General features: G+C 40.1%; 1 long non-coding RNA gene across 1 annotated transcript in view; it reads right to left on the bottom strand.

Moving 5' to 3' along the window:
- The window catches only part of LOC141914031 (uncharacterized), a 50,576-nt gene that overhangs the window by 3,007 nt on the left and 23,979 nt on the right, over positions 1-23,590 (bottom strand). The window contains exon 3 of the long non-coding RNA XR_012620684.1: positions 159-339. This is a non-coding gene — a long non-coding RNA (uncharacterized LOC141914031). The remainder of the gene's footprint in view (positions 1-158; positions 340-23,590) is intronic.

The raw sequence follows: 23,590 nt of genomic DNA, 5'->3' as shown, positions 1-23,590 counted from the left end.
CCATTTAACCTCACCATCAAATTCACTCAACCAGAGGCTATTTATATTTCAAGTACAAATGCTAATGAAGACTTGGTTTTCTGTTTCATGAATCAGATTAGGTAAAACCCGACCTAACTTAAGTTTCACATACAAAACTTACTAAAACATCTACTTACCAATTCGTGTTTGCAGCTGCAATAAGTTATTTGGGAGGTCCATACAGCAGTAACGCACATCTTGATGATGGGCTCCATTCATCGTTAGAAGGTCTGTTGAAGCTACTGTCGATGTTTTAGTTTAGTCAGCGCGTGCTGGCTGCAATTAGGTACTGATGAGTTCAATGCTGAAGGGGACCATCTGAAAATAAAACAATTAAAACATTTATTTCAACCTATTAGCAAGAGATAGTCTTCGGCTAGAGAGGGTTCAATTCAAATCGGTGTATTATTGATTATTCCCTACAAACACCGAGGACAATGTGTTACCGTATAAATCGGTTCAATGCTTTAGCCATTTTCAACGGACAGTGACAAAACTATAGTAAGTGAGATAATATCTATCTGACCTGTTTTATAGTTCCAAATTCGACAGTATGATATAAACATATCAGATATTTCCAGTAAATGAGATCTCAAAAAGACTTATCAATTACTTTTTTGCAACCCCAATAGGCTCTTCCAGACTAGGCATGCATCCCCGACATCCCAGGCATTGGTGATACCCAATAAATATCCATCAACTATTCAACATCCTTAGGCTTTCCAGCAACTATAGCGAATTATCAACCGCTGTCGTTTTCAATATAGTGTATTTGCATTGAATATGTTTTCCATACAGTGCTGCCACCTCTTTTCTCGATTTTTTGCCACTAGTTTCACGCTAATGATGCGATGTCGATATTGAACTGGTATTTTTTGTTCTAAAATCGAAAGATCCGACTGGAATGGAATGTTGCCAGTGTAGGATTTTTAGTTGTATAAAGCTCGATGTGTAACATTCACAAGTCCGCGCTGAGATAACTGGGTTCGAGTCCTACCGGCTGCCTACAGTGCGGGCAATAAAGGCCGTCGCCCCGTCATCAGGCTAAATAAATGAATAATCACAAACACATAAAAAGTAGTCTACTGTACCATCCAACTCAGATATCACTCGTAAGTAAAAAAGTCCGACTTGAGTGGAGTCTACTGTACCATCCAACTCAGATATCACTCTCAAGTCAAAAGATCAGACTTGAGCTGAGTCTACTGTACCATCCAACTCAGATATCACTCGTAAGTAAAAAAAGTCCGACTTGAGCGGAGTCTACTGTACCATCCAACTCAGATATCACTCTCAAGTCAGTAGATCCAACTTGAGCGGAGTCTACTGTATCATCCAACTCAGATATCACTCTCAAGTCGAAAGATCCGACTTGAGCGGAGTCTACTGTATCATCCAACTCAGATATCACTCTCAAGTCAGAAGATCCAACTTGAGCGGAGTCTACTCTATCATCCAACTCAGATATCACTCTCAAGTCAAAAGATCCGACTTGTGAGTGGAGTTTATTTGTTGTAATTCATTTAGATATGGCGCATCTGTCAAACTTGTGATGAAGCAAATAATAATTTCGCTAATAGTGACATTAAAGGGAAGTAGAGTAGTGAATGGTTTGTGTGAGGGCAATTACAGCCCAGTAACTAAAGCTTATTAAAGCTAATTAAGGCAGATGACTCGAGTATGCGAGTATCAGAGCTCGGTGTGTGTGGTGTTGCCGGCAGTAGTAGCGCCCGGAGAACGGAATAAACGACCTTATGCTGTCGCTCATCTAGTAGTAAATGTAATTTAGTAACATTTTTATCACAGTTCGTAAACGTCAACTGTCTTTACAATATATATTCATCATAGTATCTGCCTCTGCCTCTGCCTCTGCCTCTGCCTCTGCCTCTGCCTCTCCCACTCCCGCCTCTGCCTCACCCTTTTCCACTCCCGCCTCTCCATCTCCCTCTGCCTCTCCCTCTCCCTCTGCCTCTCCCTCTCCCAATCCCTCTTTCCACCCTCTTACACTATCTCCTCATCTTTTCTACACAGGCTACAATCTCTATCCCACTCCACCCCCTTCCTTCTCTATCCTCCCTTCTCTTCCCTTCTCTATCCTCCCTTCTCTTCCCTTCTCTATCCTCCCTTCTCTTCCCTTCTCTAGCCTCCATTCTCTCTCATTCTCTATCCTCCCAATTTTCTGCACCCTTAAGCCATGGTATATTGCACAGTCGAGAATTCAGGGAAAGTTCCTATAAGCTAAAAATGTATCAACAGATTTGTGTCGCATTTTAATTTTGACACCTCAAACAATCTTCAGTGATTAATGCATTCCCCTCTCAGCTATTTCTCTCTGATAGTGGCAATTCTCCAACTAATTACTTTTAATCTACATGGTTAATTAGTTCATTAGCAAGTCACTAATTAATACAAGTGAATTTATTTCCCAATCTCAGCGAACGTTAGCCTAAAATAAAAGTCTTATTAAGCCTTAATTGTGTAGCTTATATTCAGTGTGGCCAAACGAAGTGGTTATTTCGACGTAGCCACCAGTTCACAAATTCCAATCAAAATTCGACCCTTGATTGTCGGCAAGCCTTGAAACGAAGAAGACCGTCGATTGGCCGAACGAATCAACAATGTATGCAAATGAAGTCGCGGATTGTGTGGTCAGTGACTTGTCGCTCGGTAACGATGACTACGCGACCGTGACGCGTTACGTGGACGTGTGACGGGTTGGCGCGTATTTCAGGAGAAAGTTAGATCGATTCCGAAACAGACTCGACTCGAGACGCAGACTACAAACACTTCGGCAATTTCCGCCTATATATACTCGGTAGATTCCGTCGCCCACGCACAAACGCACGCGCTCCGTATCCTCAGTAACCAACTCTCAACAATCACGACCGTTGAAGCGAAGAGAAGTTTGATAATTCGAAAACTGTCGTATATTTTCGTCATCTTAGAATTTATTCAGGAATTTCGCAGCGAACATGAGACAAGGAGTTAAATTCGCCATTGTCGCTTTGGCCTTGTTGGCTTTTGGTAAGTTGGATGGTGTTGTGAAATAATAAAATCATATTGGGTTTCATCCACGTCGTAAATTTTTCTGCAAAATAACTTCTTTTTTGGTAGCCTATTTTTTCATTTTCTCGAAACTGTTTTATCATAAAGTTTATGTAACCTTAACTTGGATATCATCGATTTAGAAAGGAACTTCACGACTTAATCTATGGCTTTTGGTTTTATTGCTATTGTTTGAACTTGACGTTTTGAATGGGACACAAATTCGTACTTCATTGTTTTGAATAAACTTATTCATGTCGCTGGTCGATGGAGTTAAAAAGATGCTGAACACTCAAAGAAACTGCCTTTAAGTCTCAGTGAAAAATCTGAAAATGTAATATTACTTATTACATTTGATAAAGCATGTAAATAGAAAATGGGAACCAGATCGATTCTACCAAAATGGGATCAAATTCCTTGTGAATTATTTATCACTTTAGAATTGATAATCTCAATAACTACAGGCTTTTGTATATCGTTTAAGGATTATAGATTGACCTACCTTAAGATTGAGTCTTATGGAAATTAAATAGATTATATTTAAGTTAACTACTCAACCTTTACTTGGCCTTAAGCCTGTCCGAAATCGTGCCTGAATTTTTTTGGATTCTTCAGCAGTTTTGTTTTTCTATAAAAACTATATTAGAAATATCTAATTTATTTCATACGAAAAACGTTTTTTTCTTGAAAAGTTCATCGGAACACCGCAGGTTACAAGTACGGATGCCCATTTTTGAGATTTCAAATATTTTCTTCTCAATTTGACAATGTTCATCTTTTTCATGAAGAGAATATACGCTTTTAACAAAATACCAAAAAAAATCCCATATTTCACGCCGTGTTTTTAGCATAGCGAGCACTTGAAGTGCAGACGAACTGTTGTTGTCCTTCGTAATTCCGCATCCGATAAATTCTCCGAACATCGACGTCAAAATTATTGTCCGCTAATTCGAAATCATCCCTCGCGATGAGATGTATTAATAAATCAATCCTAATCAGGACGACTAAAAATATCGGTGTTCAGATCATGAAATTGATTACTCACTTTGTGACAATGACAAGTAAAAATATCGCCGGTAAAATGTTTCCGCGTTGGTTTTTGTTGTTGTTGTAATTATTAATGCATCGTCACTGGTTGTTGATGATACGATATAATTCGTTAGGCTTAGAAACGTGTCGAGAGCAATGTTAGAAAAAAACCCAACTGAAACAGAATGGGTTTTGTATAAATGTTATAATGGCGTCATCCATCAAAATCCTTCTCTCCTCCTCATGCATCCTTCTCTCTTTCCCTCCCCCTCTCTCTCCTCGCCTCCTCCCTCTTCCCCTTTGTCTCCTCCACTCTCTCCCTCTTTACATATCTCCAAGTTCTTCCAACATCATTCTTCATCATTCACTTTAACCCATCCACCATTTCCCTCTCCTCCTCTCTCCTCCGCTCTCTATCATCTGTCATCTCTCCCTCTCTCTTTCTCTGCTGTTCCCTGTCTTCTCCTCCCCCTCTTTTTCCTTTCTTATCTCTTCTTTTCTCCCCCTCCCCTCTTCCTCTCATCTACGTCTCAAATCTCCTTCTTTCTACTAAAAGTCAAACTGCACATGAATCTCCATCCACTCGTGCAACAATGAATGCAAATTTTGATGGGCCACCTTACCAAACGTAACCTAGTGCATCCAGACACGCTTGCATGCGTTAAACCTGCGAGTTGTTAAAATAATGCTGCGAGTATATCCGTCTTTAACAGTGTCAAACATCGCATAATAGACGACACGAGACAATAAACCAGAGTTTACAAACGCACCTGGGACCAGCGGTTATGTCGGTACCAGTTTCAGCAGGTACGCTATTGGCACCTTACTTGTTACTGCAACGTCGATTAGAGAACGTTGTCACCGTCGTCGTTCGGGCGAAAATATTTACCAGGGCTGCGCGACTCATGAATTATAGAAAGCGCATGTCAGCAGACGATAACACGACGTTTAATACAAGATCTACGATATGTTTGTACGATACAGTTTTATCGTTCCGCAAAAGATTTACGCCAATAAAAACCCATCCATGTAACAATTATTGGATGTTCCACAGTTTTACGGGAATGGACCAGACAGAGAACCGCGGGCTGAATGCCAGAAACTGCAGCCACTGGGACTGGTTTTACAGACTGGTATTACCTTTAACCCCGGGGCTAACTCAATTCATTTTCAATTAAGTTAGCCCCTCGATAAAAGGTTATACCGGTCTATAAGACCGACCCTGTTTTTTTTTAAATTTTTCCTTATGTTCCTACGATACAAACAGATATCTATTTCAAGCTTTATGCGCGACAGTTCGAGGCCTATTTATAACACGTCGCAGACGACAGGCGCATTATTAGTTAAATCGTGATTTATGACATTGCAGATATATTCATACAGTGTGTAATGCATCGTTTACTGTGCAAACATATATTTCATAAAATCGTCTCTCTCTCTACAAATGATATCGATATTTTTGACGTCTGAAATATTTATATTGCCGCGAAAAATGTTCGTAGCCTAAACAACCAGCAACAACGGTCGCTTATTGTTGGCACATTTTAAAAAGCGGTGTTCACCTTTCACCATTTTGCATAACCTATTTTAAATCTGTTTCCAAGTTTTTAACATAATTACTAATTACGTTTGCTCTTTTAGATAATGTTAAAGTAGTTTAAAACGCAACTGGTCATCCGAATTATTTTTTTCTCATTCACACTAAAAGTTACCTATACTGTCCTCTGTGCAGGAATAAGTGAAAAACAAAAAACGTGGCAAATTTGGCCGCGTTATAAAGAATGGTCGTATGGAAGAGTTGAATTGTGTTTCCTGAAAAATGTTAAGAGAGTTAAAGAATTGAGGCGTTAAGATTTAACAACAATTTAGCAGTGTTATGACGTACTTTGTCAGTATTTGCATTTTCCAGGGTTTTAAATTCTTCTCGGAATAGTGGCATTAAAAAGGATGGTAGTTTTATAACTGACTTAGACAGTAGCTGCATTTTTCAGTGTAAATTGTATTGTAATTACAATGTAAACATGCGATACGGGTTATAACGTTATAACGGACTTTCATTACAGTTCCTAAAGTTTCTGAAATTTATCGTTTTTTTTCTCCCATAAACTGACGACAAATTAACTAATTAACGCTCTCCAAAACGTTGATAAACGCCGTTGTTAATATCCGCAAGCGTTGGCGTAATCAAGTCTACGTCATCTGAAACACGTTATTGATTAACGTCAATTGACGTTTTTTAACGTTACGTTAACGCTGCCGCTGATGCCGCCATCGAATACAACGTTTGCATTTACGTAATTTTTCTATACTTAACTTGGCTCAACTCCAGAACAGGTAAAAGTAGATCTGCCCAGGCTGAGTACATAGCACGTATTCTTCCGCGAGCCAGGTAGCCGACCTGTTTTACTCGTCGACAATTCCGACGATTTAGAATTGCCCACCTATTATACTCGTCGATAATTCCGACGATTTAGAATTGCCAACCTATATTACTCGTAGACAATTCCGACGATTTAGAATTGCCGACCTATTTTACTCGTCGACAATTCCGACGATTTTAAATTGCCGACCTATTTTACTCGTCGACAATTCCGACGATTTAGAATTGCCGACCTATTTTACTCGTCGACAATTCCGACGATTTAGAATTGCAATATCTTTTATATAATAATATCCCCTGATATAAAGTGGCTGGGATCGAGGGGCTGCGTGTTTGCGCGGATTACCCTGACATAAAGTGGCTGGGATCGAGGGGCTGTGTGTTTGCGTGGATTACCCTGATATAATGTGGCTGGGATCGAGGGGCTGCGTGTGTGCGTGGATTACCCTGATATAATGTGGCTGGGATCGAGGGGCTGCGTGTGTGCGTGGATTACCCTGATATAATGTGGCTGGGATCGAGGGGCTGCGTGTGTGCGTGGATTACCCTGATATAATGTGGCTGGGATCGAGGGGCTGTGTGTGTGCGTGGATTACCCTGATATAATGTGGCTGGGATCGAGGGCTGTGTGTTTGCGTGGATTACCCTTGAATAAGTGGCTGGGATCGAGGGGCTGCGTGTTTGCGTGGATTACCCTTGAATAAGGTGGCTGGGATTGAGGGGCTGTGTTTTTGCGTGGATTACCCCTGACATAAAGTGGCTGGGATCGAGGGGCTGTGTGTGTGCGCGGATTACCCTGATATAAAGTGGCTGGGATCGAGGGGTTGTGTGTTTGCGTGGTTTACCCTTGAATAAGGTGGCTGGGATCGAGGGGCTGTGTGTTTGCGTGGATTACCCTTGAATAAGGTGGCTGGGATCGAGGGGCTGGGTGTTTGTGTGGATTACCCTGATATAAAATGGCTGGAATGAAGGACCGTGTGTAGATTACCCTTTATAGATACAAACTGCAATCGGCATCAAGTGGCCGTGTCGTTGCTTGAAAATTTATCTTCCCTTCAACAATTCTAAATCGTCGGAATTGTCTACGAGTAAAATAGGTCGGCAATTTAAAATCGTCGGAATTGTCGACGAGTAAAATAGGTCGGCAATTCTAAATCGTCGGAATTGTCGACGAGTAAAATAGGTCGGCAATTCTAAATCGTCGGAATTGTCGACGAGTAAAATAGGTCGGCAATTCTAAATCGTCGGAATTGTCGACGAGTAAAATAGGTCGGCAATTAGAAACCGAACCACTCACTTCATTAAAGAAAATCCTCCACGATGGAACTATATTGACCTATTCTGGAGTTGAACCCTTAACTTGATTTATTTTCGTAAAATAAATCATCGTGGGGGGTTAGAAACGTACAACGCTAATTGGCTGAATTAATTGAATGATCAAATGAAACTGGAGGACGCTGCTGCTGCTGCTGCGGCTACTGCGGCTACTGAAATGATGCAAGCATATGCATCTTCTTTGATGAATGTATCTTTTTTCCCGAAAAAAAAGGCAACAACGCAGCTTGACGTGCGAGGATGATTAGTTCGTCTCTCTTGCGTGATATCTCGCCGAATCCCGTAGAATCTCGTCGAATCTCCGGGCAGCAGATACTGCACTCATTTTTCACTAATTCCAGATTTCGAAGGGCACTTTATATTCCGCGAGGGACGATCCTAAATTTCCGCGGCCAATGTCCAATAGGTGCCCACGTAACATCATTTGGGTCCCCTTTACACTGTCACATACACTGTTACAATGAACAAGTTATGGATATAAAAATGTTGTTAGTTTGAAGTGATGTGACGACTTATCCATTAAACATTGGTAGAACAAGAAATACAAAATTTAGAATTGAGAATATAGACGATTTCGCTAATGTGACGACTTATTCAAATTACAACTTAACCAACATTCGACTGTTACTAATACTGTACAACCGTTCATTTTTTAACAAGTCGAACGATGCCAGACTTTAAGAATCAAGATAAGAAATGTTTCTTCGTTGTTGCCGGATGTAAAGCATAATGGCCATACACTACTATACACGTCGTTTTATTTCAACAATACAAGCGGCGGAAATTTGAAATTCGAATCTCGATCGATTCAAACGGAATGAACTGTCAAACATTTGACATCGACGCCGCGAATAAAAGTACTTTTACGTTATTATTCGTGCAATAGTATCGAACGATTTTGTAAAGTCGACGAATATCTAAGTTTTAATTCAAATCATTGATTGTCTTGAAATCTGAAGATATATATCCTTACATCCTTACAGACACCATGGGAAGGTGGAGCTATGGGTGAAAGGGGGGGGGATAGGGGGATGCCCTACATACGGTTGTTTAGGATATATAAATCAGTAAAGTGCTTTGTACCTAGATGTGTAGTAGCACTTTTATTACTCTTCGGGTCCTACGATTGATTACTCGCATGCCTGAGTATGTTCTAGTTTTTTTTATGAATAATTCATTCAATAATATTTTATTCACCGTATCTTACTGTCACTCTACGCTCCCCCCTCTCTCTCTCTCCCTCTCTCTCTCTCTCTCTACTCTCACTCTATTAAACGCTCACTTCATAAATCTTTGAGTAAAACTTGCACCAAGGTCATAAACTTGCACCAAGGTCATAAATGTCTATGTTATATACATACGAATTGTATATCGTAGCCGATTACCTTATATAGGATACCAAACTCGAAACCGGAAGCAGTCTCGGCCGATTGGGATTTAGTCCATACCTAGACCATACGTATAACGAACAAGACGCTGACTCATACCTTAATTAAAACGATACAGATCCAGACCCAACTGATACAACAGCAAATTAGTATTCAGGGCAGGTTTCGGGTGAGGCGGAAACGGAAGATGCCCTCGGGATCGGCGCTCACACAGTAACGATTTCCTTTAATTGAAAAAATGTCCGTCATTCACGAAAAAAAAATATGACAACAGCCTCCTCATGTAGAATGGGTTATAGTTGACACCCGAACCGGATAATTTTGGGTCGACGAATTCAAGTCAAAGTTGTAAATAGTTGAGAATAAATGATTTTCAGTAGCTAAAACCTACGAATTTGGTGTCGAACTAAAATTCAACTGAACACCATCCCTTAAGAGATGACTAAAAAATGATTACCTAAATTGTTTCTGTTGAGTTTAAAAGTTGACCCGGCCGACCGCCTGTCTACCCTCCTTAAAAAATCATGATCATCCTAACATTAACTGACCCAACAGTTATAGAAATTAACTGATTGAAAATGTTATTGCAGTTTACAAAAGTGATCCCCGGACGATTAGGAGAAACAAAGGCGCCATTTTATACCTTGGCCGAATTACTAGGTCTTGAAGCAATTTACTAGAACGCACTGACCGGATGTTTATAAATACGAACAGCCAAATACACTGACCGGATGTGTATGAACGGGTTTGCGTACTTCCGGTCTCAGTTTATAACAGGACGAAATCAAAACATTTGAATAATATATGACCATGCAGTTGTGTTTGTGGTCAGACAACACTTCGTGGATAATGCTTTATTTACAAAGTTTATGATTCCATATCCGTTACGCCTTCCCATTCCCCCTCCCCACACAAATTCCGCCCTTCGCCCCGCTCTGTGTTCGATGGTGCTAAACTAGTCAAATATATTATTGATATGGTTTCACTACAGCCAATCTCAATGCTTGTTTATTTGAGATTTGCCCAAAAGTCATGAACTATGCCATATTGAATAACTCCCTCATAGTCCACCCCACGTGATTGTGCAACTCATCCATATCTTATTGATAAAGTTTACCTAGCACCACCAGCACCACCACCACCACCACCACCACCAGCAGCAGCAACAGCAGCAGCAGCAGCACCATCCGAATATTTGTTTATTTGAGATTTGCTTTACATACGACACCGTGAATGATGATATCGGTTTCATTATTCCGAAGAAGGCAACGATTTCTGCTGTGAGAACACATTGTAGAACATTGTAGAACAACGTATGGCGATGTTTCATTAATGGGGCCAATAAAACTCCAATTCGTACAGCCGTTGCAACAATCGCACCTGTTATGGATAATTTAAACATCGCTTAGCAACAGAACAATACGATTTGTTTTGGAAAGTATAGGCTCATACTGCAATCCTGAACCCTACGAGTGGATGACATTGCAGCAATTCCAATAGTAAAAACAATGCTTGAACTCATTGATTTGCCTATCGTTGAAGTAATCAAGAATGAAAAGGTCACCATTAATAAGTAACCATAATTCTATTGACGTCATTCGGGATACGAAGGTCGCCATTAATAATTAATCATAATTTCACTGGATCGTTGAAATCATTTGTGTTATAAATGTACCACTGCTGGCCATAAAACTCGGCGTTAAATTCGATTTTGTCCTCTGGCGAGTTGCGTACTCGGGGCCTCGATCCTTGTGCTCCGAGCATATTTCATAATTAGCGCACGATCGATATTTTGAACGTTGCTAATGGTATTTTGAATTAATAATAACAATAATGATAAATACAAACGGCACTTATTGTTGCACTTATCAACGTGGTGATCTTTCGTTCGGCCTTAATCTGATCCACTTCCGGTCGATGTTACCAGTCAAATATTCACATCCGGTAAGATGACATTTGATGTCACTTCCGGAATACGCCGCCTCGGCTGGGATAGCGCGCGCAGCTCCCGGTAAAGTTCATACGCCCCGTTGTCAATTAATACAATCGAGAGGGTTGTTTTGGCAAGCAATAATTATAGATAGCTTCATAAATTCTGTCGTCAAACATGTCGAGTATGTTTGGGAAGCTTGTAACGCCAGGAAAAGAGCATACGCTCCTCAATAATTGGCCCTCTGGGAACCGACGGGGGTTCGAGTAGTTTGAAGTTATATACAGTTAAATTGCAACACTTCAATACGTTAATTGTCTTTATATTCACCAGTAGCAACAGCAACCACAGTGGTACTCGTCATGGCGAAATGTCATTAACGGCAAAATTTGAAAAGTAACGACGCCAACGCGTATGATCTATAGTAATCTGCGGCTTGGACCCTGGACAGCCTGGACCCTGCACCTCGTCAGCTGGGACCCTGGACCATGTTAGCCTGCTCGATATCCGATGCGTTACATCGCTTTTCTTCAAATCTGTGATCGTCCACACCACACTTCACAATGTGTCAAGTAATTCACCTGCGACATTTCCAAATTGTCCAACCCACCATCAAAAGGCAGGTGTCGAGCTCCCAACTTCAGTGACTGGTTTCAATTAGCTTAACAGTCGAGGTTGTTTTCTTCGACTAATGTGAAAGTTCACCGGTTGGAATCTGATAAAGATATATGTCCAAAGATAAATAAATTGACCACTGACGACGATTAACCCGACGATTGAAGCCAATCAGAAAGAAGTGATACTGAACGACGACGGTTTATGTTGAGGTCAACGCGTCGACGAACGATATTACATTTCAAACCAATTACGGAAAGTTGTCAAGATATCATCCATCAAACGACAGTCGTTATTGCCCAAACACACAGACAATTAGGCTGTTTTCGACACTTTCTTATATTACTAAGAAGTTGACGAAGAGGTCACGACCAATTTGCAGCCGCTACTTCTCTAACTGAATTAAGTATCTATCAAATGTCGGGGTTTGATGTGCGAGGCTACACAATGCTACAAGCGACTAATGAGCAGTTCATTTTACTCCCTAATCCAACTCCACCCTGCCCTTTAACTAGACAGAAAACTGTCGGCTGCTGGTGACCGAAACACAATGAGATTTCCGATTTTAGTATCACTCCCATCCCCCCGTCCTCTTCTCTGAACTAGACAGAAACTAAAGTGAGATTTCTAATTTTAGTATTACTCCATCCCCCGCCCTCCCCTTCGACTAGACAGAAAACTGTCTAACTGTCTGCTGTTGGCCGAAACACAATGCAACAACTGATTTCATTCTATTCCTATCCATCTCCATCCTCTCTAGGCAGAAAACTGTATGTTCGTGGCCGAAACACAATGCAGTGAGATTTATATTCTTAGTTTTACTGCCATCCCCGCCCTCTTCAACCAGAACTCTTGAAACAGATAGAAAACAGTCAATAAGTGCCGGAAATGTTTTTACGTCGAAAAACTTTTCAATTTTCATCATATTTACTGCCCTTCGAGTCCTAATGTTCAGTTCTTAAATTCAATTTACTAAGTGTAACGATTTTTAGTTTAGTCCATAATAATCTCTTAACCAGGTTTCTCGCTGTCAAGAGAAAGTCAGCCAATAAATGCTACTATTTACTATCCTTTCGACTTGTTCATAGGTTTACACGGAGGTTTCAATAAAGTTTAAATCTTTTTTTTTCAATTCTACCAGTTGTGGGATTTACTCTTGAAAATCTTTGATGTCGATTTATTTCCACAATTTTACACTCTCACTGACCTAACCTGGCCATCAACCCCAGCTCCTAAATGGGAATACGAAAAAAAGAGAATCCGGATTAGCGCATCGAATCTCTTCGTCACGACGTCGATACCCCATTATTATACTTAAGCCTATACTTATACTGGTGACGTGATCTTTACGCCACGCTCCTCCCAGTGCAATGACCGATAAGACTATCACCCCAATGTGATAAACTATAAACCGTCAATTACCTGCTACGAGAATTGCAAAGTAAATTCATTCATTCATTCATACTCAATTAACTCGTTCGCCTGCACATAGTCAAAGTTCTAAAAATGAAGCCCAGGACTAATGTTCCTCTGCTATGAGTTGACTTTGCATCCTAGGAGCTGAAATTAGTTCATTTTCAATTACTTCAACTCTCAAGAGGCAAAGTCAACTCTAAACTATAGAACCGAGAAGCCCAGAACTCATGTTCCACATCTACGAGTTGACTTTGCTTTCTAGGAGTTGAAATTAGTTCATTTTCAATGAATTCAACTCTCAAGAGGCGAAGTCAATTCTAAACTTTGGAACCGCGAAACCCAGGACTCATGTTCCACATCTACGAGTTGACTTTGCTTTCTAGGAGTTGAAATTAGTTCATTTTCAATTACTTCAACTCTTAAAAGGCAAAGTCAACTCGTATCTATGGAACCAGATCCAAAAACGCAATTATAAGTGAGAGTAGATGGAATTTGATAACATCCGATGTTGCCACGATCCTGATGACCACGCCGTCTGGTCTACTTTCATTGAAGCATGTCTTGCATGACACAAAATGTAATACCAGATATTTTCGCTCGCACAAATCTTTGGTGGAGGTCACTGTCAATTCTACAATAAAACTTGACTTGAAGGAATTTAACAATAAACTCCGTTGCCATGCTTACAAACTGAAATTATTTTCAAATCATTCTTTCTAGTAGGCATGGAAACCCGGGGAAACATGAATTGTTAGAATTGATTGAGTAGAATTTCTAAATGAAGGCTTTAGCCTTGAACCGAATGCAACCGATTGCAGCACGAGTGGTTTTTCTTTTTATTAACGACACTCACTCCTCAGTTGGATACTCAAGTCACACAGAGGGTGTCGCGCACCAGCGGTTACAAATTGGTAATTATCAAGAATCGCGGCGCTGTATTGAGAGTGAGCCCACGTGTGTGGACGGTCTTTTGAGAGATGGTTCGGCGTGGTATTCATGTTCGTTGTGTATACTAGACAGGTGCCGCATGTAACAACAGGTGCATCAGGTACATCGGAGAGGAGAGATATGTAGCCGTTTGAGAGGCGACATCTACTTGAAGGAATGTACACTCACATTTGACCCTCTAAACCCAGTTCCAGGCTGGTTTATACATCCGGGTCCATCCAGTTCCGCGTTAAAAAGTTAAACTCAAATTTTTGGGTTAACGATAACTTCATGTGTTCAATCTCGACATTATTTCATTTCAAATTTAGCCATTCTAACATTTTTGAAACTTGTTCACAATTGAACCCGAGGCCCAGTCATTTTATACTATACAAAACCACGTGTAAAAAACTTCCATCTGCAATTATCTCGTAGTTCTGTTGAACTGTTTTTATCCGGTAACACCTATGCTGTTATAATGAGGTTAATAGAAAATCGAAAGTTGGTTGATATTTGATATTTTCAATTAACCGACTTTGCGTTCAGAGCTGAGGCTGCGGCGGCGGTGGCAATCAGTAGCAATCCGTCGACAATAGGAACGATTCTCAATGAATTTCGAATCGTCGCAACAGAACAGTCGGTTGGTCCTTCACCGAAGTGTGGTAGCAACCGATCAGTTCTCATAGCTGATGCGCGCACTGACAAAAATCTGCCACACCACCAAGATTTATTCGAAATGTTTGACATGGGTTCGACTCCTGGTGGTAGCAGTCAATCAGTCAGTCTTTCACTGGTCTCTCATCAATCCAGGGTTCATGTGTTTGAATCCTGGTGGTCGCAATCAGTCAGTCAGTCTTTCACTGGTCTCTCATCAATCCAGGGTTCATGTGTTTGAATCCTGGTGGTTGCAGTCAGTCAGTCTTTCACTGGTCTCTCATCAATCCAGGGTTCATGGGTTCGACTTCTGGTGGTAGCAGTCAGTCATTCACTGGCCTCTCATAAATCGCAACATTTAGGTATTGATTTGTTTACAGGCCTAGGCACAATTTTGCTGCAAGTCCTGCAGATAGTCAAAACACTATAAGTAATTCTACAGCCTTACTCGCCTGCGCGTGGCTTAAATTAAAAAGATTTTATCTTAAAGAAAATGGGCCTCTTGCGTCTTGAGACCAAATCTACATGATCTCATGTACATAGTCAGCCCATAAAATGGTTAGTTGGCGCTCACTCTCTCGCTCTCTCCATCCCAATCTCTCCCATTTCTCTAAAAGATCTTGGCAAGGCCAAAACACTATGTTTATATCTCAACGGCCACGGTTATTGCCAATTTGAAAAACACTTTTGTTGCTATGTGTTACAGAAATCATGACGAGAATTAAGTGTTGAAAACGGCGTCCTTAATAAGATTTTTAAGATTGCTTTAATCAACTTTTTTTACTACGATTCAGTCTTGGATGGAAGCCAGATTTTACGAGACTTTCAAACCCTGGGAGATCAAGGACGCCGAACTTGATATTCTCACAAGTTATAAATAATTAAGCACAGTTCCGATTATATCAAAATGTAACTAGAATTGCGTGAATTCTTAATTTGTTTAAACCGAATGAACCTTCGTTACATTAGCCTAGTGTTTAAAAGCAGCAATCAATCTGCTGTCTGTACCCCGCGCCCATCCCCCTCCCCTCTTAGCTAGACGATCACATTTTCTGGCCGACCATGAACTATCATCTGCAATGCATCGGCCTTCTTTAACGGCCTTATCTATAATATTTCTGTATAAATATTCGACATTTGTTTTGCCGCCTTCCTCCTTCGGGACCTCACTAACTGATTCTTCATATATCTTCATCAGACTATCATCTAAATACATCCATACACATCTCTCTATCGGCACCAGATTCAGCTGTGGATATCAATATTGATTGCCGCGGCCGAATACTGATATAGACCGGAGTCCCAGGTCGCGGTGACAAATTCACCCCGCGGACTATCATCGACATCAGCATCGTTATTTGTATCACTGCTCACCTCCTCCTATGGCAGCAGTGCACGGATTAGATGGAGAGGTATTTAAAGAGGTGATGATGAGGCGAGAGACAGAGGAAGGCATGAGAGATTGCAAAAACTATCAGAGGAGAACAACATTGGCAAATGTTCCCATATCTAATAAGCTAATGCTCCTATATAAAAAGTCAATACTATCTGATAGCTCCACACCCAAGAAGCTGAATCCTCCAGGTAGCGTTCAGCTTCTTTACTTAGGAATTCGATTCGACTTCGATGGCAGCAGTGATTTGGTGGATTAGATGGTCTAATAAGCTAATGCTCCCCATACCTATGAAATACAGGTTTGCTCCAGAATAAAAAAAGTCAATACTATCTGATAGCTCCATACCCAAGAAGCTGAATCCTCCAGGTACATTAATTAGTTACTTAGGAATGGTATAAAAGCATTACCTTCTTAAGTGCGGCAGCGTTTTGCTCCTTAGATGAGTGATAATTCAGCTTCTAAGATGTGGGAGCATCAGCTTCGGGGATGTATGGTAGGGTTCTTAGGTATGGGGACGTATAGTATGGTTCATAGATGCGAGCATTAAATTTCTTGGGTATGGACTTCATACCTAAGAAGCTGAATCCTGCTTACTTAAGAAGCTTCGATCCCTGAAAAGTTGAATGAAGCAAAGCCTAAGAAGTTGAATGCAGCCAAACCCAAGAAGTTGAATGCAGCCAAACCTAAGAAGTTGAATGAAGTCAAGCCTAAGAAGTTGAATGCAGCCAAACCTAAGAAGTTGAATGAATTCAAGCCTAAGAAGTTGAATGAAGCCAAACTTAAGAAGTTGAATGTAGCCAAACTTAAGAAGTTGAATGTAGCCAAACCTAAGAAGTTGAATGCAGCCAAACCCAAGAAGTTGAATGCAGCCAAACCTAAGAAGTTGAATGAAGCCAAGCCTAAGAAGTTGAATGAAGCAAAGCCTAAGAAGTTGAATGAAGCCAAACCTAAGAAGTTGAATGAAGCCAAACCTAAGAAGTTGAATGCAGCCAAACCTAAAAAGTTGAATGAAGCCAAACTTAAGAAGTTGAATGAAGCCAAACTTAAGAAGTTGAATGAAGCCAAACTTAAGAAGTTGAATGTAGCCAAACTTAAGAAGTTGAATGCAGCCAAACCTAAAAAGTTGAATGAAGCCAAACCTAAGAAGTTGAATGCAGCCAAACTTAAGAAGTTGAATGCAGCCAAACCTAAGAAGTTGAATGCAGCCAAACCTAAAAAGTTGAATGTAGCCAAACTTAAGAAGTTGAATGTAGCCAAACTTAAGAAGTTGAATGCAGCCAAACCTAAGAAGTTGAATGCAGCCAAACCTAAGAAGTTGAATGCAGCCAAACCTAAGAAGTTGAATGCAGCCAAACCTAAGAAGTTGAATGCAGCCAAACTTAAGAAGTTGAATGCAGCCAAACCTAAGAAGTTGAATGTAGCCAAACTTAAGAAGTTGAATGTAGCCAAACTTAAGAAGTTGAATGCAGCCAAACCTAAGAAGTTGAATGAAGCCAAACCTAAGAAGTTGAATGCAGCCAAACTTAAGAAGTTGAATGTAGCCAAACTTAAGAAGTTGAATGCAGCCAAACCTAAGAAGTTGAATGCAGCCAAACCTAAGAAGTTGAATGTAGCCAAACTTAAGAAGTTGAATGTAGCCAAACTTAAGAAGTTGAATGCAGCCAAACCTAAGAAGTTGAATGCAGCCAAACCTAAGAAGTTGAATGCAGCCAAACCTAAGAAGTTGAATGTAGCCAAACTTAAGAAGTTGAATGTAGCCAAACCTAAGAAGTTGAATGTAGCCAAACTTAAGAAGTTGAATGTAGCCAAACTTAAGAAGTTGAATGCAGCCAAACCTAAGAAGTTGAATGTAGCCAAACTTAAGAAGTTGAATGCAGCCAAACCTAAGAAGTTGAATGTAGCCAAACTTAAGAAGTTGAATGTAGCCAAACTTAAGAAGTTGAATGCAGCCAAACCTAAGAAGTTGAATGTAGCCAAACTTAAGAAGTTGAATGCAGCCAAACCTAAGAAGTTTAATGAGGCAAAGCCTAAGAAGTTGAATGAAGCCTAGCCTAAGAAGTTGAATGCAGCCAAGCCTAAGAAGTTGAATGCAGCCAAGCCTTAGAAGTTGAATGCAGCTAAACCTAAGAAGTTGAATGCAGCTAAACCTAAGAAGTTGAATGAAGCCAAGCCTTAGAAGTTGAATGCAGCTAAACCTAAGAAGTTGAATGCAGCTAAACCTAAGAAGTTGAATGAAGCCAAGCCTTAGAAGTTGAATGCATCCTAATGAAAAGCTGTACCGCCATTTTCTGACCATGATTAGTATTCAAATTCCGAATATACTAATGATAACAATGACTAGAAACCATGATAATAATAATAACGAACAAATTTAAGACTTTTTTCAAATCTGAAAATAAATATAAAGTATTTATGCGCGTTTGTTTGCGATGGAGAGAGCAGGTGGAGGGAAGAGGTGAGAATAGAATTTGACGAAGGGAGATATACTCCGCAGAGCGACAAATACTCGTAAATAAAAAACTCATTATTACAAATCTGCTAGCGACGTATACCTGTCGGGTGCGTGTGGGTGTTTAATGCGGATTGATGGCGGTAAAATGACTGCCAGGACATTCCCTCCTGGGACATATCAGAAAGCTCTCGTGAGACATATCAGAAAGCCCTCGTGGGACATATCAGAAAGCCATCTACATGATCAGATCAACTATTCTTTACTGAGACAAAATTGTTTGCAGTCCTTTGGGTAGATTTTTACAAATAGCCATCGCTTAATATCCGTCGCGACTGTCGTCAATGGTGATTATTTTCATATTGTTGCGTTTAATATGTAGCTATTTGTTTCTAGGTAATTTGCATAATCAATTATTCAGCTAAACGTCGACGATGCAACATAACAACATAATTATTTCAAAGCTTTTCGCTAATTTGTCTGCAATTTATCGAAGCGAACTTTTCGAGACATAAAACTAAATTTCTAAACTTCTCAACAATTTATAATTTAATATTCCAGACTCGTATCTGTGCGACAACCGATGAATTATTTACAAGTAGCGCTGAACACTTAACTGGCAATTTGAAATTTGAGATTCAAGTGATTGGGGTGAAACAGAAATAATAACCTAAATTATTTCAAGAGCGAGCTTTGTAGAGTACATCTTCCCCGCCCCTGACAGGTATTGCTAGCAGCACCATACTGAGTTACCTCCAAATAACTTCCCCTCTCCTCACAGCAATGGTAGCACAGTATCCTAGTGAGGTTACCTCCCCTCACAGCTATCGTATCAGCACCCTAGTGGGGTTACTTTAAGTAACTTCCCCTCCCCCTAACAGCTATGGTATCAGCATCTTAGTGGTGTCACCTTCAAATAACTTCCCCTCCCCTCACAGCTATGGTATCAGCACCCTAGTGGTGTTACCTTCAAATAACTTCCCCCTCACAGCTAGGGTAGCAGCAACCTACTGATGTTGGTGCCTTCGTTACGTCACAAAATTTCACAAATGGGAAGCGTATTTTCATTTTTTCGTTGAGAGAATGAATTTGTAATGTTTCTAATCGAAAGCGCAATAACTGCTCGAGAAGCGCAGTATCTGAACAGAAACAACTCATCTGTGGTGAAGCAGACGATATTCAGAAGGCGCAGACGACATCGTTTTACAAAACGTCATCGTTCTAATTCATCGCCGATAACTCGTTCTGTCGCTAGATTTTCTGTTCCGCATCCATGAGTACGATTGAAAAAAAAATACCACGAATTATTCAAGAATTCAACCGACAATATTGTTGTAGATTTTTGAATTCGAATCTGTTCATCAAAACAGATACAAAAACGTACTGAACCCACGGTACCTGAACTGAACATATTGTAGAAGACATTTTTAATTCGAGAATTAATTTCTTCCGCGTGTGTCGAGAAAGATAAAAAGTATTTTACAACTGCAAATGTTCGTTATAGATTTTTGAATCTAAAGCCCAACGCACACGGCAAAACATTTGTTTCGCCGAAACAGAAAATACGTTTTTCAGAAAACGTTTTTTGCTCGTGAAAAACGTTTTTCAGTTCGGCGTTTTGTGTTTTGCCTCCCCCGCACACGGCATGACAAAAAACATCGAAAACGTTTTTTCCTCGTTTTTTCGGTGCCGTGTGCGTTGGGCTTTAGTCTTCTTGAGTGCTGTAAGTCCAACATAGCGTGGAGTAGTGCCCCGCTCAAAGTTACATTATCAAAAAGGGGGTAATTCGGCTATGCTACATGCTGGCAAACCGGTTTGTCCGTACGGCTGTATTGCGTAATGTAGGCAAAATCTAATCAGTCCAATATTGGCGGATTAATTTCAAATACCAGTCCGATGTGATTAGTCTCTGCTGAAACTATTTAATTATGTAATGGACACTTGTGTTTCATTGCAGTTACGCAATTTTCCCACATCATCAACCCATTTTTCAGCCACGAACGTTTTATTCAAGCTTCCATCGATACCAAGAATTTTATGAAAAAAAAATTGTATATAGTTGTAATTTCAAACATTTGTCGAAGTTGAAGGATTTTAACGTCGTTATAATTCAGTTCCATATTTCAGCGAGAGTTTCAAAGAGTCGCAGGACCAGTCTCGTATACGTATACAGAAATATATGAATTATGCATCAATTTCTGCGTATCTTGACTTACAAGAACCCTCAGTCGAGAGGCTCTAAGTAAATTCGGATAGCGAGTTAATTGGAAATCGATATCGGAGCGATATTCTTTCTGTATTTATACAATTGAAGTGGTTGTTTTTCTCAACGAGCTGAATGTCCAATATTTTGATTAACACGAAAACAGATACAAGTGTTACTCTTAGTTATCCGCCACTAGGTGGAGCCAAAATCATGTTCTTGGATTGAGTGCTGACTGTATTAATATAATACTCTAATGTACATGATATATCAATGTATTGATATTATATGTACATGATAATCATGTACATTGTACATCTTTCTCTTAATGTCACATGTGCAGGGTAATCATGTTGTTGGATTGAGTGCTGACTGTATTAATGTATTTCTCTGATGTGTATGATGTATTAATGTATCAATAGTGTACATTGGAGTCTCTTCCACCGATATCGCTTCATGTACAGGATACAGGATACTGGGGGTGCAGGGTAGAAAGCACAGAAGGTACAGGGTTCTGTGGGTGCAGACATACCCGATACCCAAATAAATGCCTTATGTTATTAATTTGACCTCTTTATCACTGATAATATTAAGCTTTCTTCTATATATATTCTATATTGACTAATGAATTATTTTGAATTGATTGTATTTTGCAGCAGTGAACGGTGGCGCCTCTACAATCGGGTTTTCACTGTGTAGTTACGCGTGTTTGCCCCGTATACACGGGGACAGCTGGCCGTACGGACAGTGTCAGGGAAAAATGTTCGCCTCCAACATCGAAGACGACAGCGACTGTTTCCTATCCTGTAAGAAGGCATGCAGTAAGTACTGTATTCTCGGCGAAGCTACTGTGGCAGTCGAGGGTCCACCAGGGGGCAGTAGCATAGCATTTATTGCCTAAGTAGTGCCAGTCAGCACTTCAGGTCTGAATCCCAGCAATAATTACCCTCAATTTCAATATAGATGTCACTGTGGCATAGAAAACCCATTATCGCTGCTTTGCGGCTATATTTATATTTCAAATCCTACTTTTAAAAGACGATGTTTGTTTTTATAATTACAGTTTGGCTGCTGCGACTTTACTAAAACGTTCGCGATCAAATAGTACCACTAACCACCGACAGGTAGCGCTTATCTTACGAACGTGAGCACTACCTAGCGGCGTTGGAGAACACCAACAGAGCGTGACAACACATCGAGGAAGCGATAAAATCGGAATTTTAGATTATGATAAACTTATATATAGTTTTAACTGAGCATGCGCGAAAGTTTTCTAGGTCATATAAGATTTACGAAGGTCACGTCTGATGGTCGTGGTCTACAGAGCACCAACCACGTTTCTAAATAAAATACAGAATTACACGGAATGTTTTTGTCTTGCAGTTTTTTTCTTTTTTTACAATACGGAAACTGAAAAAGCATCATTTTTGTACCTAATCATTTTACCATATTGGTTCCTTTTACTATTGAATTCTTCGAATGAAACGTTAAAGGAACCAAATACTGAACCAAAAATAGAAAAGCTTTCGACCAATTCCAAACGAGCTCAACAGATTTTGGGGGCCAAAGCAGTTCTAAGACGAAACACTGGTTTTTGAAGAATCAAACACTGGGTCAACATTAAACCTCTTAAAGCTCTTCAAACTTAAACGGGACGATTCTAATAATGAGTTGGTGAGTTTTTGAGGAGAGACCTGGTTCGGAAGAAACTTCATTATAAAACTAATCCATTTGCCACCAGCAAAAAAACGAACGAATTTTCTAGAATGGGGTCCAGAATGATTAACTGTTTGGAGATTAAGTATCGAAGCCCTGTTTGGTCGATAGATTTTCTCTGTGTGCGAAGATATTCTCCGCAGCAATAGATTAATCCGTTAGATGATCACTACGTATCTCCGGTGACAGTTGCCATTGTGACCGAACTGACTCGATTGTTGATTTAAGTATAACTGGCTCCGTGACAACTGTAAACACGCGATAAGATCGGTTTATTTGCGGAGATGATGACCGGCAATTTATCATTAAAATTACGTCAAAACTTGTGGAAGGAGTTCGGCTAGATCCCGTCAGATGGCACCACTTACCAATCAATGAGATTTGTTTCGAAAGGTTTTGATTTCAAAAGTATATATTGATTCCAATTCTGTTTAAAGATTAGTTTATAAGTTAGTTTTAAGTGTTATCTGTAGATAAACTAATTAAAATGCCGGTTACTAGAATTCAAAGTACAAAAATTAATCTAGACATTTCTAGGGAGAAATATTCTTAAAGGGTTCCTGAAGGTACAGCAAGCATCACTCTGTGTCGCCTGATTCTCATCCTCGATTTCATTCACACTTGCGCCATCTAGCGGACTTGTGTCGAATGATGAACCCAGTCAGTTATCAGTTCAGTATCAGGAGATTCTGATATAACCTCTGCTGTCCTTCTGAAGATGACTTAGAACGTAATCGATACGTTAAATGAACTACCACAATTCAGAAGAGCTTTGATAACTTTCAATTCTGGTGTCAGGGGCGCTGCAGTTGCTCAATACACGGTTGGAGTAAATCAGTGGATAGTTGACATAGTGAAAATTAAAGAAAAGCTTATTTATCCCCCGGTTATCAACCAACGTTTGAGCAACTGCAGCTTCTGAATGTCCCGACGCATTTCTAAACACATTATATTTCTATTTAGCCAATGGAATCTATTCTCGCAATAATATTTAGATTTTAGGGTGGAATTTTCTGCTATTATAACGTGGAGCAAAGTGTTCAGATATTCATGATTGGCAGACGGAACGATGTTGTAAAATAATCT

This window comes from Tubulanus polymorphus, chromosome 12 (genome assembly GCF_964204645.1).
Source record: "Tubulanus polymorphus chromosome 12, tnTubPoly1.2, whole genome shotgun sequence".
Taxonomy (NCBI): domain Eukaryota; kingdom Metazoa; phylum Nemertea; class Palaeonemertea; order Tubulaniformes; family Tubulanidae; genus Tubulanus; species Tubulanus polymorphus.
The sequence above is the reverse complement of the archived record's forward strand: the minus strand, read 5'-3'. Positions and strand labels throughout refer to the sequence as shown.